The sequence below is a fragment of the Ranitomeya imitator genome, chromosome 1 (assembly GCF_032444005.1).
Source record: "Ranitomeya imitator isolate aRanImi1 chromosome 1, aRanImi1.pri, whole genome shotgun sequence".
Taxonomy (NCBI): Eukaryota; Metazoa; Chordata; class Amphibia; order Anura; family Dendrobatidae; genus Ranitomeya; species Ranitomeya imitator.
In genome coordinates, this window is record NC_091282.1 from 1,081,104,331 (window position 1) to 1,081,118,440 (window position 14,110).

The 14,110-nt window shown below is 42.6% G+C and overlaps 1 non-coding gene across 1 annotated transcript; it reads right to left on the minus strand.

The window, feature by feature from the left end:
* Positions 1-7,589: 7,589 nt before the first annotated feature.
* On the minus strand, positions 7,590-7,661 carry TRNAC-GCA (transfer RNA cysteine (anticodon GCA)). Its single transcript has one exon. It is a non-coding gene; the product is annotated as a tRNA-Cys (tRNA).
* Between the last annotated feature and the right edge of the window lie 6,449 nt (positions 7,662-14,110).

The window sequence follows — 14,110 nt, forward strand, 5'->3', positions numbered from 1 at the left end:
TAATCTGTTGAAAAAGTGTCTACAGGAGGCACTTGGAGTTGAACCAAGGACCTCTTGATCTGCAGTAAAATACTCTACCACTGTGCTATACCCCTTATATTTGAAAACAAAAACTTTTTTTTTTTTTGTACAAAACCTGAAAGATTTTTACACAGTTTTACATTGTGGTGACTTTTTATTACTTTGATGTGCATTCTAATTTGTTAAACAGAGTTCATTAATTCAAAAAGTACAAAGAAACACAAAGGTATTTTTATTTTACAAGTCATTTCTTTGGTTTAGAGTCTACCAATGTGCCAAATGTATCTTTTGTGGATTTCTTTTCAGACAAAATTTCTCAAGCATTTTTCTACATTTCTTAAGTTGTTTTCATATTAAGAAGGCACATGAACATGATCTTTTTGCCACATTTCATAAATAGTATCCACATTAAGAAAGTACATAAACATGAATTCAACTTCATATGGTTCTAAAACTTCCATGATCATATAGGTAAAAAAGCATTTTTAATCTATTGAAAAATCGCATACAGGGGGAACGCGGAGTTGAACCAAGAAACTCTTGATCTGCAGTCAAATGCTCTACCACTGAACTATACCCCCTATATTTGAAAACAAACACTTTTTTTTTTTTTGCATAAAACCTGAAAGATTTTTACACAGTTTTACATTGTGGTGACTTTTTATTACCTTGATGTGCATTTTACTTTGTTAACCCCTTCCCGACCTTTGACGCATACGCTGCGTCATGAAAGTCGGTGCCATTCCGACCCATGACGCAGCATATGCGTCATGGAAAGATCGCGTCCCTGCAGGCCGGGTGAAAGGGTTAACTCCCATTTCACCCGATCTGCAGGGACAGGGGGAGTGGTAGTTTAGCCCAGGGGGGGTGGCTTCACCCCCTCGTGGCTACGATCGCTCTGATTGGCTGTTGAAAGTGAAACTGCCAATCAGAGCGATTTGTAATATTTCACCTAAAAAACTGGTGAAATATTACAATCCAGCCATGGCCGATGCTGCAATATCATCGGCCATGGCTGGAAACACTTATGTGCACCCACCCCACCCCTCCGATCGCCCCCCCAGCCCCCCGATCTGTGGTCTGCTCCCCTCCGTCCTGTGCTCCGCTCCCCCGTCCTCCTGTCCGCTTCCCCCGTGCACCAATCACACCCCCCGCGCTCCAATCAAACCCCCCGCACTCCGATCCCCCCCCCCGCACACAGCGACCCCCCCCGTGCTCCGATCCACCCCTCCCCCGCACAGCGATCCCTCACCCCGTGCTCCAATCCTCCCCCGTGCTCCAATCCTCCCTCCCGTGTTCCGATCCACCCCCCCCATGCTCCGATCCACCCCCCCGTGCTCCGACGCCCCCCCGTGCCCTGATCTCCCCCCCCTTATACTTACCTAGCCGCCCGAGGTCCGTCCGTCTTCTTTCCTGGGCGCCGCCATCTTCCAAAATGGTGGGCGCATGTGCAGTGCGCCCGCCGAATCTGCCGGCCGGCAGATTCGTTCCAGAGTGAATTTTGATCACTGAGATATAACCTATCTCAGTGATCAAAATAAAAAAAATAGTAAATGACCCCCCCCTTTGTCACCCCCATAGATAGGGACAATAAAAAAAATAAAGAATTTTTTTTTTCACTAAGGTTGGGGTAAGAACTAGGGTTAGGGTTAGGGGTAGGGTTAGGGGTAGGGTTAGGGGTAGGGTTAGGGGTAGGGTTAGGGGTAGGGTTAGGGCTAGGGTTAGGGTTAGGGGTAGGGTTAGGGGTAGGGTTAGGGGTAGGGTTAGGGGTAGGGTTAGAGCTAGGGTTAGGGTTTCGGTATGTGCACACGTATTCTGGTCCTATGCGGATTTTTCCGCAGCGGATTTGAAAAATCCACAGTGCTAAACCGCTGCCGATTTATCGTGGATTTACCGCGGTTTTTCTGCGCATTTCACTGCAGTTTTACAACTGCGATTTTCTATTGGAGCAGTTGTAAAACCGCTGCGGAATCCGCAGAAAGAAGTGACATGCTGCGGAATGTAAACCGCTGCGTTTCCGTGCAGTTTTTCCGCAGCATGTGTACAGCGATTTTTGGTTCCCATAGGTTCACATTGAACTGTAAACTCATGGGAAACTGCTGCGGATCCGCAGCATTTTCTGCAGCGTGTGCACATACCTTTAGAATTAGGCTATGTGCACATGGTGCGGATTTGGCTGAGGATCCGCAGCAGTGTTCCATCAGGTTTACAGTACCATGTAAACATATGGAAAACCAAATCCGCTGTGCCCATGGTGCAGAAAATACCGCGCGGGAACGCTGCGTTGTATTTTCCGCAGCATGCCAATTCTTTGTGCGGATTCTGCAGCGTTTTACACCTGTTCCTCAATAGGAATCCACAGGTGAAATCCGCACAAAAAACACTGGAAATCCACGGTAAATCCACAGGTAAAACGGAATGCCTTTTACCCGCGGATTTTTCAAAAATGGTGCTGAAAAATCTCATACGAATCCGCAACGTTGGCACATAGCCTTAGGGTTGGGTTGGAATTAGGGTTGTGGTTAGGGTTAGGGTTGTGGTTAGGGGTGTGTTGGGGTTAGGGTTGTGATTAGGGTTACGGCTACAGTTGGGATAAGGGTTAGGGGTGTGTTGGAGGTAGAATTGAGGGGTTTCCACTGTTTAGGCACTTCAGGGGGTCTCCAAACGCAACATGGCGCCACCATTGATTCCAGCCAATCTTGTATTCAAAAATTCAAATGGTGCTCTCTCACTTCCGAACCCCGACGTGTGCCCAAACAGTGGTTTACGCCCACATATGGGGTACCAGCATACTCAGGACAAACTGCGCAACAATTGCTGGGGTCCAATTTCTCCTGTTACCCTTGAGAAAATAAAAAATTGCTTGCTAAAACATCATTTTTGAGGAAAGAAAAATGATTTTTTATTTTCACGGCTCTGCGTTGTAAACGTCTGTGAAGCACTTGGGGGTTCAAAGTGCTCACCACATATCTAGATAAGTTCCTTGGGGGGTCTAGTTTCCAAAATGGGGTCACTTGTGGGGGGTTTCTACTGTTTAGGCACACCAGGGGCTCTGCAAACGCAACGTGACGCCCGCAGACCATTCCATCAAAGTCTGCATTTCAAAAGTCACTACTTCCCTTCTGAGCCCCCACGTGTGCCCAAACAGTGGTTTACCCCCACACATGGGGCATCAGCGTACTCAGGAGAAACTGGACAACAACTTTTGTGGTCCAATTTCTCCTGTAACCCTTGGGAAAATAAAAAATTCTGGGCTAAAAAATTATTTTTGAGGAAAGAAAACGTATTTATTATTTTCACGGCTCTGCGTTATAAACTTCTGTAAAGCACTTGGGGGTTGAAAGTGCTCACCACACATCTAGATAAGTTCCTTTGGGGGTCTAGTTTCCAAAATGGGGTCACTTGTGGGGGGTTTCTACTGTTTAGGCACACCAGGGACTCTGCAAACGCAATGTGACGCCCGCAGACCATTCCATCAAAGACTGCATTTCAAAAGTCACTACTTCCCTTCTGAGCCCCCACGTGTGCCCAAACAGTGGTTTACCCCCACACATGGGGTATCAGCGTACTCAGGAGAAACTGGACAACAACTTTTGTGGTCCAATTTCTCCTGTAACCCTTGGGAAAATAAAAAATTCTGGGCTAAAAAATTATTTTTGAGGAAAGAAAACGTATTTATTATTTTCACTGCTCTGTGTTATGAACTTCTGTGAAGCACTTGGGGGTTCAAAGTGCTCACCTCACATCTAGATAAGAGGTCTAGAAACGGGGTCTAGTTTCCAAAATGGGGACACTTGTGGGGGGTTTCTACTGTTTAGCCACATCAGGGGCTCTGCAAACGCAACGTGACGCCCACAGAGCATTCCATCAAAGTCTGCATTTCAAAACGTCACTACTTCACTTCCGAGCCCCAGCATGTGCCTAAACAGTGGTTTACCCCCACATATGGGGTATCAGCGTACTCAGGAGAAACTGGACAACAACTTTTGGGGTCAAATTTCTCCTGTTACCCTTGGGAAAATAAAAAACTGCGGGCTAAAATTCATTTTTGAGAAAATAATTTTTTTTTTTTCATGGCTCTGCGTTATAAACTTCTGTGAAGCACTTGAGGGTTCAAACTGCTCACTACACATCTAGATTAGTTCCTTTGGGGGTCTAGTTTCCAAAATGGGGTAATTTGTGGGGGATCTCCAATGTTTAGGCACACAGGGGCTCTCCAAACGCGACATGGTGTCCGCTAATGATTGGAGATAATTTTCCATTTAAAAAGCCAAATGGCGTGCCTTCCCTTCTGAGCCCTGCCGTGCGCCCAAACAGTGGTTTACCCCCACATATGGGGTATCTGCATACTCAGGACAAACTGGACAACAACATTTGTGGTCCAATTTCTCCTATTACCATTGGCAAAATAGGAAATTCCAGGCTAAAAAATCATTTTTGAGAAAAGAAAAATTATTTTTTATTTTCATGGCTCTGCATTATAAACTTCTGTGAAGCACCTGGGGGTTTAAAGTGCTCAGTATGCATCTAGATAAGTTCCTTGGGGGGTCTAGTTTCCAAAATGGGGTCACTTGTGGGGGAGCTCCATTGCATAGGCACACAGGGGCTCTCCAAATGCGACATGGTGTCCGCTAACAATTGGAGCTAATTTTCCATTCAAAAAGTTAAAAGGCGCGCCTTCCCTTCCGAGCCCTGCCGTGTGCCCAAACAGTGGTTTACCCCCACATATGAGGTATCGGCATACTCGGGAGAAATTGCTCAACAAATTTTAGGATCCATTTTATCCTATTGCCCATGTGAAAATGAAAAAATTGAGGCGAAAATAAATTTTTTGTGAAAAAAAAGTACTTTTTCATTTTTACGGATCAATTTGTGAAGCACCTGAGGGTTTAAAGTGCTCACTAGGCATCTAGATAAGTTCCTTGGGGGGTCCAGTTTCCAAAATGGGGTCACTTGTGGGGGAGCTCCAATGTTTAAGCACACAGGGTCTCTCCAAACGCGACATGGTGTCCGCTAACGATGGAGATAATTTTTCATTCAAAAAGTCAAATGGCGCTCCTTCCCTTCCGAGCCTTACCATGTGCCCAAACAGTGGTTTACCCCCACATGTGAAGTATCGGTGTACTCAGGAGAAATTGCCAAACAAATTTTAGGATCCATTTTATCCTGTTGTCCATGTGAAAATGAAAAAATTGAGGCTAAAAGAATTTTTTTGTGAAAAAAAAGTACTTTTTCATTTTTACGGATCAATTTGTGAAGCACCTGGGGGTTTAAAGGGCTCACTATGCATCTAGATAAGTTCCTTGGGGCGTGTAGTTTCCAAAATGGGGTCACTTGTGGGGGAGCTCCAATTTTTAGGCACACGGGAGTTCTCCAAATGTGACATGGTGTCCGCTAAAGAGTGCAGCCAATTTTTCATTCAAAAAGTCAAATGGCGCTCCTTCCTTTCCAAGCCCTGCCGTGCGCCCAAACAGTGGTTTACCCCCACATATGAGGTATCAGCGTACTCAGGACAAATTGGACAACAACTTTCGTGGTTCAGTTTCTCCTTTTACCATTGGGAAAATAAAAAAATTGTTGCTGAAAAATCATTTTTGTGACTAAAAAGTTAAATGTTCATTTTTTCCTTCCATGTTGCTTCTGCTGCTGTGAAGCACCTGAAGGGTTAATAAACTTCTTGAATGTGGTTTTGTGCACCTTGAGGGGTGCAGTTTTTAGAATGGTGTCACTTTTGGGTATTTTCAGCCATATAGACCCCTCAAACTGACTTCAAATGTGAGGTGGTCCCTAAAAAAATGGTTTTGTAAATTTCGTTGTAAAAATGAGAAATCGCTGGTCAAATTTTAACCCTTATAACTTCCTAGCAAAAAAAAATTTTGTTTCCAAAATTGTGCTGATGTAAAGTAGACGTGTGGGAAATGTTATTTATTAACTATTTTGTGTCACATAACTCTCTGGTTTAACAGAATAAAAATTCAAAATGTGAAAATTGCGAAATTTTCAAAATTTTCGCCAAATTTCCGTTTTTATCACAAATAAACACAGAATTTATTGACATAAATTTACCACTAACATGAAGCCCAATATGTCACTAAAAAACAATCTCAGAACCGCTAGGATCCATTGAAGCGTTCCTGAGTTATTACCTCATGAAGGGACACTGGTCAGAATTGCAAAAAACGGCAAGGTCTTTAAGGTCAAAATAGGCTGGGTCATGAAGGGGTTAAACAGAGTTCACTAATTCAAAAAGTACAAAAAAACACAAAGGTATTTTTATTTTACAAGTCATTTCTTGGGTTTAGAGAATACCAATGTGCCATATGTATCTTTTGTAGATTTCTTTTCAGACAAAATTTCTCAAGCATTTTCCTACATTTCTTAAATTGTTTTCACATTAAGAAGGCACATCAACATGATCTTTTTGCTACATTTCTTAAATGGTATCCACATTAAGAAAGTACATAAACATGAATTCAACTTCATATGGTTCTAAAACTTTCATGAACATATAGGTAAAAAACCATGTTTAATCTGTTGAAAAAGTATCTACAGGGGGCACTCGGAGTTGAACCAAGGACCTCTTGATCTGCAGTCAAATGCTCTACCACTGAGCTATTCCCCTTATATTTGAAAACAAAAACTTTTTTTTTTTTTTTGCATAAAACCTGAAAGATTTTTACACAGTTTTACATTGTGGTGACTTTTTATTACTTTGATGTGCATTCTAATTTGTTAAACAGAGTTCATTAATTCAAAAAGTACAAAGAAACACAAAGGTATTTTTATTTTACAAGTCATTTCTTTGGTTTAGAGTCTACCAATGTGCCAAATGTATCTTTTGTGGATTTCTTTTCAGACAAAATTTCTCAAGCATTTTTCTACATTTCTTAAGTTGTTTTCATATTAAGAAGGCACATCAACATGATCTTTTTGCCACATTTCTTAAATAGTATCCACATTAAGAAAGTACATAAACATGAATTCAACTTCATATGGTTCTAAAACTTCCATGATCATATAGGTAAAAAAGCATTTTTAATCTATTGAAAAATCGCATACAGGGGGAACGCGGAGTTGAACCAAGAAACTCTTGATCTGCAGTCAAATGCTCTACCACTGAGCTATACCCCCTATATTTGAAAACCAACACTTTTTTTTTTTTTTTGCATAAAACCTGAAAGATTTTTACACAGTTTTACATTGTGGTGACTTTTTATTACTTTGATGTGCATTTTCCTTTGTTAAACAGAGTTCACTAATTCAAAAAGTACAAAGAAACACAAAGGTATTTTTATTTTACAAGTCATTTCTTGGGTTTAGAGTGTACCAATGTGTCAAATATATCTTTTGTAGATTTCTTTTCAGACAAAATTTCTCAAGCATTTTTCTACATTTCTTACGTTGTTTTCATATTAAGAAAGCACATCAACATGATTTTTTTGCTACATTTCTTAAATAGTGTCCACATTAAGAACATACATAAACATGAATTCAACTTCATATGTTTCTAATACTTTCATGAACATATAGGTAAAAAAGCATGATTAATCAGTTGAGAAAGTGTCTACAGGGGGCACTCGGAGTTGAACCAAGGACCTCTTGATCTGCAGTCAAATGCTCTACCACTGAGCTATACCTCCTATATTTGAAAACAAAAACTTTTTTTTTTTTTTGCATAAAACCTGAAAGATTTTTACACAGTTTTACATTGTGGTGACTTTTTGTTACTTTGATGTGCATTTTACTTGGTAAACAGAGCTCATTAATTCAAAAAGTACAAAGAAACACAAAGGTATTTTTATTTTACAAGTCATTTCTTGGGTTTAGAGTCTACCAATGTGCCAAATATATCTTTTGTACATTTCTTTTCAGACAAAATTTCTCAAGCATTTTTCTACATTTCTTAAGTTGTTTTCAAATTAAGAAGGCACATCAACATGATCTTTTTGCTACATTTCTTAAATAGTATCCACATTAAGAAATTACATAAACATGAATTCAACTTCGTATGGTTCTAAAACTTTCATGAACATATAGGTAAAAAACAATGTTTAATCTGTTGAAAAAGTGCATACAGGGGGTACTCTGAGTTGAACCAAGGACCTCTTGATCTGCAGTCAAATGCTCTACCACTGAGCTATACCCCTTATATTTAGTAACATAGTAACATAGTAACATAGTTAGTAAGGCCGAAAAAAGACATTTGTCCATCCAGTTCAGCCTATATTCCATCATAATAAATCCCCAGATCTACGTCCTTCTACAGAACCTAATAATTGTATGATACAATATTGTTCTGCTCCAGGAAGACATCCAGGCCTCTCTTGAACCCCTCGACTGAGTTCGCCATCACCACCTCCTCAGGCAAGCAATTCCAGATTCTCACTGCCCTAACAGTAAAGAATCCTCTTCTATGTTGGTGGAAAAACCTTCTCTCCTCCAGACGCAAAGAATGCCCCCTTGTGCCCGTCACCTTCCTTGGTATAAACAGATCCTCAGCGAGATATTTGTATTGTCCCCTTATATACTTATACATGGTTATTAGATCGCCCCTCAGTCGTGTTTTTTCTAGACTAAATAATCCTAATTTCGCTAATCTATCTGGGTATTGTAGTTCTCCCATCCCCTTTATTAATTTTGTTGCCCTCCTTTGTACTCTCTCTAGTTCCATTATATCCTTCCTGAGCACCGGTGCCCAAAACTGGACACAGTACTCCATGTGCGGTCTAACTAGGGATTTGTACAGAGGCAGTATAATGCTCTCATCATGTGTATCCAGACCTCTTTTAATGCACCCCATGATCCTGTTTGCCTTGGCAGCTGCTGCCTGGCACTGGCTGCTCCAGGTAAGTTTATCATTAACTAGGATCCCCAAGTCCTTCTCCCTGTCAGATTTACCCAGTGGTTTCCCGTTCAGTGTGTAATGGTGATATTGATTCCCTCTTCCCATGTGTATAACCTTACATTTATCATTGTTAAACCTCATCTGCCACCTTTCAGCCCAAGTTTCCAACTTATCTAGATCCATCTGTAGCAGAATACTATCTTCTCTTGTATTAACTGCTTTACATAGTTTTGTATCATCTGCAAATATCGATATTTTACTGTGTAAACCTTCTACCAGATCATTAATGAATATGTTGAAGAGAACAGGTCCCAATACTGACCCCTGCGGTACCCCACTGGTCACAGCGACCCAGTTAGAGACTATACCATTTATAACCACCCTCTGCTTTCTATCACTAAGCCAGTTACTAACCCATTTACACACATTTTCCCCCAGACCAAGCATTCTCATTTTGTGTACCAACCTCTTGTGCGGCACGGTATCAAACGCTTTGGAAAAATCGAGATATACCACGTCCAATGACTCACCGTGGTCCAGTCTATAGCTTACCTCTTCATAAAAACTGATTAGATTGGTTTGACAGGAGCGATTTCTCATAAACCCATGCTGATATGGAGTTAAACAGTTATTCTCATTGAGATAATCCAGAATAACATCCCTCAGAAACCCTTCAAATATTTTACCAACAATAGAGGTTAGACTTACTGGCCTATAATTTCCAGGTTCACTTTTAGAGCCCTTTTTGAATATTGGCACCACATTTGCTATGCGCCAGTCCTGCGGAACAGACCCTGTCGCTATAGAGTCACTAAAAATAAGAAATAATGGTTTATCTATTACATTACTTAGTTCTCTTAGTACTCGTGGGTGTATGCCATCCGGACCCGGAGATTTATCTATTTTAATCTTATTTAGCCGGTTTCGCACCTCTTCTTGGGTTAGATTGGTGACCCTTAATATAGGGTTTTCATTGTTTCTTGGGATTTCACCTAGCATTTCATTTTCCACCGTGAATACCGTGGAGAAGAAGGTGTTTAATATGTTAGCTTTTTCCTCGTCATCTACAACCATTCTTTCCTCACTATTTTTTAAGGGGCCTACATTTTCAGTTTTTATTCTTTTACTATTGATATAGTTGAAGAACAGTTTGGGATTAGTTTTACTCTCCTTAGCAATGTGCTTCTCTGTTTCCTTTTTGGCAGCTTTAATTAGTTTTTTAGATAAAGTATTTTTCTCCCTATAGTTTTTTAGAGCTTCAATGGTGCCATCCTGCTTTAGTAGTGCAAATGCTTTCTTTTTACTGTTAATTGCCTGTCTTACTTCTTTGTTTAGCCACATTGGGTTTTTCCTATTTCTAGTCCTTTTATTCCCACAAGGTATAAACCGCTTACACTGCCTATTTAGGATGTTCTTAAACATTTCCCATTTATTATCTGTATTCTCATTTCTGAGGATATTGTCCCAGTCTACCAGATTAAGGGCATCTCTAAGCTGTTCAAACTTTGCCTTCCTAAAGTTCAATGTTTTTGTGACTCCCTGACAAGTCCCCCTAGTGAAAGACAGGTGAAACTGCACAATATTGTGGTCGCTATTTCCTAAATGCCCAACCACCTGCAGATTTGTTATTCTGTCAGGTCTATTAGATAGTATTAGGTCTAAAAGTGCTGCTCCTCTGGTTGGATTCTGCACCAATTGTGAAAGATAATTTTTCTTGGTTATTAGCAGAAACCTGTTGCCTTTATGGGTTTCACAGGTTTCTGTTTCCCAGTTAATATCCGGGTAGTTAAAGTCCCCCATAACCAGGACCTCATTATGGGTTGCAGCTTCATCTATCTGCTTTAGAAGTAGACTTTCCATGCTTTCTGTTATATTTGGGGGTTTGTAACAGACCCCAATGAGAATTTTGTTACCATTTTTCCCTCCATGAATTTCAACCCATATGGACTCGACATCCTCATTCCCTTCGCTAATATCCTCCCTTAAAGTGGACTTTAGACAAGACTTTACATAGAGACAAACCCCTCCTCCTCTCCGATTTTTACGATCCTTTCTAAACAGACTGTAACCCTGTAAGTTAACTGCCCAGTCATAGCTTTCATCTAACCATGTCTCGGTTATTCCCACTATGTCAAAGTTACCTGTAGATATTTCTGCTTCTAGTTCTTCCATCTTGTTTGTCAGGCTTCTGGCGTTTGCGAGCATGCAGTTTAGAGGATTTTGTTTTGTTCCAATCTCCTCACTGTGGATTGTTTTAGAAATGTTCTTACCTCCCTTCTGAGTATGTTTTCCTGGGTCGTCTTTGTTCGAGTCTAATGTTTTTCTTCCCGTCCCCTCTTCTTCTAGTTTAACGCCCTCCTGATGAGTGTAGCGAGTCTTCTGGCGAATGTGTGTTTCCCAGGTTTGTTGAGGTGTAGTCCGTCTCTGGCGAGGAGTCCATCATACCAGTAATTCACACCGTGGTCCAGGAATCCAAATCCTTGTTGTCTGCACCATCGTCTTAGCCAGTTGTTTGCATCAAGGATCCTGTTCCATCTCCTGGTGCCATGCCCGTCTACTGGAAGGATAGAAGAAAAAACTACCTGTGCATCCAGTTCCTTTACTTTCTTCCCCAACTCTTCAAAGTCCTTGCAGATTGTCGGTAGGTCCTTCCTTGCCGTGTCATTGGTGCCAACATGTATCAGAAGAAATGGGTGGACGTCCTTGGAGCTGAAGAGCTTTGGTATCCTATCGGTCACATCCTTGATCATCGCACCTGGAAGGCAGCATACTTCTCTTGCAGTTATGTCCGGTCTGCAGATGGCTGCTTCGGTGCCTCTCAGTAGTGAGTCTCCCACCACCACCACTCTTCGTTGCTTCTTGGCTGTACTTTTTGCTGTCACTTGTTGCTGTGTGCCCTTTTCTTTTTTGCTTGCTGGTATTGCTTCATTCTTAGGTGTGCCATCTTCATCCTCTACAAAGATTTGATATCGGTTCTTCAGTTGTGTGGTTGGTGATTTCTCCATGGTCTTCTTGCTTCTTTTGGTCACATGCTTCCACTCATCTGCTTTTGGAGGTTCTCTGACACTTTTTGCACCTTCTGTGACCAGTAGAGATGCTTCTGTTCTGTCTAGAAAGTCTTCATTCTCTTTGATGAGTTTCAAAGTTGCTATTCTTTCTTCCAGACCCCGCACCTTTTCTTCTAAAAGGGCCACTAGTCTACACTTCTGACAGGTGAAATTGGATTCTTCTTCTGGTCGATCTGTGAACATGTAGCACATGCTGCAGCTCACCATGTAGGTTGTCACATCTGCCATGTTGCTCCTAGATCCTGCTGACTTGCTGTGTGTTTTCCTTCTTGTGTAATCTACTCAGCCAAGCTCTCTTGCAATAATGTCCTACAGGCAAAAATTCGCGCGCCGTAAGGCGCGCGGTTTGGTGATGCTTTCGAAGCAGCTGGTCCCGGCTGTATCCAACGATCTTCTAGCTTAGGGAGACTTCGCTTCTCCCAGAAGGCACCTGGAATATGCAAATTAGCCTCCTGAAGCTTGAATCCCTGGTTTCCCTGGTTATGACATTGAGGGCTTCTTCCAGGACTTTGAGCATCACTGTTGATTAATGGAAGTCCCGGAAAGGGACCGAGTCCGACATCTGGTGGGGCTCTTAGAGGGTGGAGCTGCCACAGTCTATAGAGCTATGGACCCTCAGGGGAACTGTGAGTATGCGGAGATTAAACGGACTATTCTAGAACATTATGCTGTTACCCCAGACACTTACAGGACTCAGTTCCGTACTTTAGCCTGTGATGAGGAAGTGTCTTTCAAGATGTATGCCCACAGACTCAAACAAATATGTCATCGCTGGCTGGAAGCAGAGGGGGCCTTAACCTGGGAGACCTTGCTCTAGGTTATCCTAAAAGAGCAGTTTTACTTCAAGTGCCCTGCTGAGATCCTGGAATGGGTGCGTAAGAGAAGACCAGCCACTGTGGAGGAAGCTGCAGCTCTAGCTGATGAGGCTCTCACCATCAAGCCTCAGTGGAGGGTTCTGTTGGAGGATGGAGAGAGGCCTACCAGCTCCACAACACCGGTGGCCCCCTGTTCTTCTGTCCCCATTGTTCCCCGTTCCTCTAAGCCACCACCAAATGCTGATACCAGTGTAAATGTGCCTCCAGTTGCTTCTACTGCGTTTTCTGGAATACGACGAGGAGAGGAAGTAGCAGAGCGCAGGTGTTATGGTTGTGGGCATCTGGGGCATCTGCAGGCCTCATGCCCAGCCAGCCCATGGAGGAGTCGTCCTCAAAACCCTACAGCACCTTCAGGTGGGGGCCGGCCTCCAGGTTCCCTTACCCCTCGCCCAAGAGGACACCTTGGATGGAGTGAGACCCAGCACAGATGCTATCGATGTGGACAGCCGGGGCATCTGCAAGCCTCCTGCCCAGCTGTTCAAATGAGGATTGATCCTGTAGCCTGTCGTATTATTAATTATGTACAGCCAAGTGCCATGGAGGATGACGTGTCACCACTACGTGAGGACTGGCCTTGTGCCTCACCCACCCATGTTGCACCACTAGGAGTTTATGGTGTGCGACCTGCAGCTATGACGACTTCTGCTCATCGAGGTAAGCACTTGCAGGAGGTCATGCTGGATGGACAGAGACTTATTGGATTTTGTGACTCAGGGGCTTTCCTCACACTGGCTGATCCCCGAGTGGTTTGGCCTGAGGCAATCCATCGAGGACCTGGGATTGTCATTGAACTGGCTGGTGGACAATGGAGGACTATTCCCACAGCCACTGTGGATCTGAACTTTGGTTTTGGGGTCAGGCGATGTGTGGTTGGGTTGATGGGTGGTCTGCCTGCAGATGTTCTCCTGAGCAATGATGTGGGAGAGCTATGATGCCAATTCGAGGCTGCATGAAGCCACATGAAAGTTACGCTCTGCCTGTGTGTACTTAACCAGCGACCTGTAGAGGTCCCTAGTACGTACACAAATTGGGAGGGGAAGGGATTGTCATGATATGTACTTTTGTCCTGTATTTGAATAATATGCTATTTGATGTATGTAACTGTTCTCTGGTTTCTATTAGCTGTAATTTATGTATTTTCTAGTGCTGGGAGTTCACCTGTAACAATATGTCTCCTTCCCCCAATACTTGCAGCCCTAAGCTATAATGTAATTAAGCTTTGTCAACACCACTAGTGAAAGAATAGCCATTCTTCCTCACAGCAGGTGGCTAGTCAAATGTACATACTACATAGACTACTT